We start from the raw sequence: 5,468 nt of genomic DNA, 5'->3' as shown, positions 1-5,468 counted from the left end.
AAATATGGGCCGTTGGCCTACTCATCGAGCGTTTGTAGCTTTCCACTATTTTTGCCAGTCAAGTAATTTTTCTTGCCTTTTCTGAGTACTCCCCGATATAAGCTTCCCTTAAGAATTAAGCTTAAAATGAAGTTCAAAAACAGATCTTATTCAAAGGGCACGAGGGCCTATATAATAAAATAATACAATTGTATTATAATAAAAAGTCCATGATCATGCCATTTGGGGGAATATGGGCTGGCAATGGAGTGATCATATAGTTTGGGCTGTCGTCGAATCTACAATTACCATTTCCTTTAGTTAATTAAACCAAATAAACCCTTTTCAGCCGCGCCATATCATTTCTATCGTGAAATGATTTTATAACAACAAAAACAAATCTCTGCTGGTTCAAAATTGCGAAGTACCACTAGGCCTAAGTGAGCAATCTTTTTTTACTTGGCGAAACTACATTCCATATGTTTTTACTTTTAGTTTTAGATCTAGATTTCTAGATTCCAATAATTCCTTAAGGCAAGGCATGATAAGGAAAGAGTAAAGACTTGCGAGGAGATCAGGCCAAGTTGAGTGGCTACACGAAGAAAAGACAAGTGAGTAGTAAAACTAAAGTTGCTTCTCATGCTCAACCTTGATCTATTCTAGGCTACACTTTACACTTTATCATCGCAGAAGTGGTAGGACTAATCACAACTGTTGTTTCCTGTTTTTCATGTCTCTGTTACAAGTTACACGCTCCTGTGTACTACTGTAAATCTAGATAGATCTAGATCTTGTGTAGATCTAAATGACTGATCTAGATCTAGATTATCTAGATCTACTTACTCTACTGACTGTATACTTCTAGTACTTATAGATCTAGATATCTAGATTAGGTCTAGAATCTAAATTCAGGTACAAGTGGATTATTAGAGAACGTAGGCTACTCCATTGGCTGATTTATTATTATATAGTAACAGCCATCTTGTTTGACGTCATTGAGGGATTCCCACTTTGTTGTCTGTCATTGTGGCTACACGACCGCACGACGTACGTAGGCCTACTCTTAGTCTTCTTCTTTTTCTCAATTTACATAGGAAGTGCGTATTTGTAGGGTAGCGTACACAGCTTTGCGGGCCGGGCAGTCACGGCCTTCCGACCGCGCGGTATCGGTGAAATCGGGGTAATTCCGATCTTTGCTCTTTCGCTATAAAACACAAAGTGCCATACACCTTGTTAAAGTTCAGCTTTTCCTCGTTTTAATGTCCGATTATTAGGAGCTGGAGAATCGCCGAGGAAAGCGAAGCCCCTCACGGTCGGAATGCATGGTCGGCCGGTTCAAAAATTGACACGCATGCATTCAAATGCTTCGCGGAACGAGGGATGATTAAATACCGTCTTTTCATTGGTGGAGAACTGTAGAGCTTAGAACGGGCTTTCCCGTAGTATATATTATTTGACCTTTGGCGTAGAAAGCCTTTAAAAATACCGTCACAGTTTTCAAAGATCATTTTTTTACACAAAATATGTACAATACTAGCTCAAAAAAGGATCTAATTAAAAGATCAGTTTATTTTTTATTAGAATAAAGTAATTAGCTTGGAATTATTTTGCATCAATCCTTCCGCGAGACTCGGAAAACATGTGACCCCCACGCGGGGTACACTATAGTATAGAGCCGACTTGCTCGCCGCGAGGACCGGTGCGGTGCCGGCCGGGGCAACGCTCTGTGTTTTTGTCGAAATAACGACAGATCATCGTGTTTGAGGTGATAAAATACTGATTTGTAATGATCTCACGGTCTTGAAAAAAATTAGGCTCTATATATATATATACAGTCGAACCTGCCCTGACGGCCACCTCTATAAGACGGCCACCTGTAGAAACGGCCACTTTCCATTTCCCCCCTTGCGTTTTTTCTATATAATTTAACTGTGTAAAACGGGCACCTGTCCAACGCGGCCGCGGCCACCCTATTTTAACACACAACCCCTATCACACTAAGCAATAACACCCGTCTAAGACGGCCACCTCAGTGACTCCATTTCGTTTAGTCATAAATTGTGCTTTGGCCCCTGGCGTTGTGGGAAAGCCGCCATAATTCAATCCTCTGTCGCTATTGTTAGGTAGTCCCTCCAACCGATCATGTTGCGTAGGCCCCTCCTACTGTTGACCAATAGCTACCAATTTTCAGCTGCTGGTGAGGTAAGCGTGTGATCCCTCATAACCCATAAGCCCCGCCCAGAACTTAAACACAAATCGTAAGTGAGATGAGTGGTCACTGTTTACCTAGTCTGTAACAAAGTAACAAAGGACGTCAACATGAACTTGTGACAGAAACGTTGCTCGTTCTCCGAGTGGTTGCGACCCAGGAGTTTGTTTTTACTTCGCACTCGGTCTTCCTTGTCTGATACATTTCGTTTTATTGTCACCCTTTTGCGAAATCAGCAACAAAATAAAAATTACAAACAAAATACAAACCACCACCAACAACAACAACAAAAACAACAATGCGGCTACTTTCGATTGGGACCTCTGATAGGAATAATTTTTCTTCTTCTTGATCAGTCCTGCCTAAGACGGCCACCTGTCTTATACGGCCACTTTTTTCCTTGACAATGGGTGGCCGTCTTACACAGGTTTGACTGTAATTTGTTATAGTGATTGTACTCTGTTAATGTGGAGATGTTTAGTGCACTTGGTACTCTTTTACGATCTGTCAAACATGGGGTTGCAGCCAGTGACTGACTTTAACAGATTTGATCAAATTTTAAACAACTACCATTTTCTTAAAAATTGACTGAGAGGTTGAAGAATGGTACCAAAATGCTCACTGGATGTAGGCCTTTCAAATGGAACAGATAAATTTGGCATACAGCTACTTTGAAAATTTAGTTTCTGGTACCTACTATTTGCAACGCCGCGTTGCGATTAGCGCCAGTTCTAAATAAAACGTCGTGTGTTAGCCTAGGCTATATGAAGCTTAATCTACCTTTCGTTGTTGGATGTTCTGATGGCCGAAGTGACAGCGCGTCTGCGTTTGAAGCCAAACCATTATTTTATGAGCGTGGGTTCGATCCGGGTCCATGAAATTTAATTTTTTTTCCTCTTCTCGACTGACCAACAAATTTTCCCCATAATTATAACTTGTTGCTTTGTAGGGTTTTTTTTATGTAGATCTGGTGGTGAAGCATGCACATTCTGGTTTTGTCCCCAAGAGGAGCTCTGTACAAAGTAGGGCTTAGCATAGCCTATACTTTTCCTTTTACTACCAATTTAAGCCTGGTTAAAGTTCAATAGTGGCTTTCCTTGGCCTGTGAGTCTAATTCTTCTTTCTTTTTTTTTTTTTTTTTAGGCTCAGGAGAAGAAAAAAAACCTTCCGGGACTGGGATTCAATGCCGCACTTGGAAGAACATTATTAGATTTAGTCCTAGCAAACGTAGATAACTTGTATACGTTCTCTAGGGCTAACTTAAAGAGAATATTTTTAGGTAGATCTAGAATATATTATAAGACGACACTGCGGACAGGAAATACTGCTTATACCGAGTTGCACCATCTTGTTATTGTTTTCCAAGCGTCTTTCGACTTCCTTGCTCAAACTCAAAACTCAAATGATTATGATTATGAGAGATGAACAAGACTACGTCTAGTCTAATGTTGTGCAAGCAATGTCAGAAGCAATCCCGCAATTGTTAGATCTAATCTAGATCTAGATTCTACCCAACATTGATCGGAATAAGACAACATCATAAAAAAGTAGTCAAATCCTTTGAGGTTTATCAAGAAGAAACTGAAAAGCTTCCACAATTTAGGCAGAACTACAATATTATCTTGTAGAAACGATGGCTACTAGATGTAGATTCTAGTACTGGCATTTCAAATAACATGGGAGCTATTCAGAATGCGGCGTTTCAAATAGCGCCTGCCATTTACATATAGGCCTAGTGTATTGCTTCAGAATCAGTCTGGGAGGAAGAAGGGTGCTGCATAATCACAGACAACCGAACCGAACAGTTCTGCAAGTTGCACAGAAAATAGATCTAATCTGAGTCGGCAGGCTGCGGTCGTGTTGCCACCATGACTGACAACAAAGTGGGACTGGGAATCCCTCAATGACGTCAAACAAGATGGCTGTGCAACTATAAATATCGGCCAATGGCGTACTCCTTACATTCTCTAATTATCCGCTTGTAATCTAGATCTAAATAGATCTATTTCTAGATCTAGATCTCTAGATCTAATCTAGGCTCTAGTACTCCTCTTATTTCTGTCTCTATGGAAGGGAAGGAATTCCAGACGGCCATCATCATGTCACCAAGAGCAGGAATTTTTACATACAGCAGTGTCGTTTGGCAAATTTAGAACAATGTTTACTTCGGCACGCAGTTGCACTAGAGATGTACATTTGAGGGCTCTAAATTGGCTGCAGAACACATGACGTCATATGGCATCATAATCATAGATCTATATCTATGGTTACTAAATGAAAAGGCCACCTCTATTCGGACTCGAATCCGAATTCATAGATTTTTTATCTATTCGGACACGGGTCTGAAAAAAATAGTTTTATTTATTCGGACTCTGCTTCTAACTTAGTGAGTTGTGAGTGTAAGGAGGTTACATAATATAATATAACTGCTGTTGTGGGATTTTACGTAAAGCCAGAATTAGTACTAGATCTAGATTTCCCTACTAGGAGTGTGTAACTGTGTCAAAAGTCAAAAGACTTCACTCTCATTGCCTAATAATGACAGTGTCTACGTACACTGTAACCAACAACTCAAGGTTGACATACATGATGGTAACCGACCCTGGGCACTTCTACCAGTAAACAGCATCATGATTACTTCCACCACCACTACAGCAGCATCATGATTACTTCCACCACCACTACAGCATCATCATATTGCTTCCACCATTTGTCTTTCCACATGTAAAATTTCATTTTGTTGTGTGTTATACTACTTTTTCTGCAATTAATTGATTTTAAAAAAATTAAATCACTCAAAATTGGCTACCGTTGCCCTCGTCCTAATACCTCTTCCCCCAGCAAGCCTAGAGTGCGTGATCAGTTACGGGCGATCTCATTGATCAACATATGTAACTTCGCCCCTGGCATGGTCCACTCAACTTGGTTGTTCTGAAGGCCTACTGTGATTAATTACTAGGCCTAATGATGCCAAGAGGGCCAGTTTAGAGATAGGCTAGATCTAGTAACTGAGTGTAAGGAGGTTACATAATATAACTGTCGCTTGGGGAATTTTACGTAGCAGGAAGTCGTAAGTGATGTCATCCTGGACGTGAGTCAGAGTCCGATTATAATTTTTCTTTAATCGGACTCGAGTCCGAATAGTCACTTCAAAATAAAAATTGTCACAAGAACTCGTTTGTTTTCAAGAGGATAATCTCAAAACCTAATATAATTATTTTTGTACAACTTACAATAAAGGGGAAAAATTCGTGGTAGGCCTATGCCCCCCTGACACACC

At 40.3% G+C, this 5,468-nt stretch overlaps 1 protein-coding gene across 1 annotated transcript in view; it reads left to right on the top strand.

Moving 5' to 3' along the window:
• The first annotated feature begins 453 nt into the window (after positions 1-453).
• The window catches only part of LOC101847230 (polypeptide N-acetylgalactosaminyltransferase 11), a 20,864-nt gene continuing 15,849 nt past the window's right edge, over positions 454-5,468 (top strand). The window contains exon 1 of the mRNA XM_005089402.3: positions 454-590. The gene's annotated coding sequence lies outside the window, so the exon portion shown is untranslated. The remainder of the gene's footprint in view (positions 591-5,468) is intronic.

Source organism: Aplysia californica, unplaced genomic scaffold, assembly GCF_000002075.1.
Source record: "Aplysia californica isolate F4 #8 unplaced genomic scaffold, AplCal3.0 scaffold00006, whole genome shotgun sequence".
Lineage (NCBI taxonomy): Eukaryota > Metazoa > Mollusca > Gastropoda > Aplysiida > Aplysiidae > Aplysia > Aplysia californica.
Note: the sequence above shows the minus strand (reverse complement) of the source record. Positions and strands in the feature narration are given on the sequence as shown.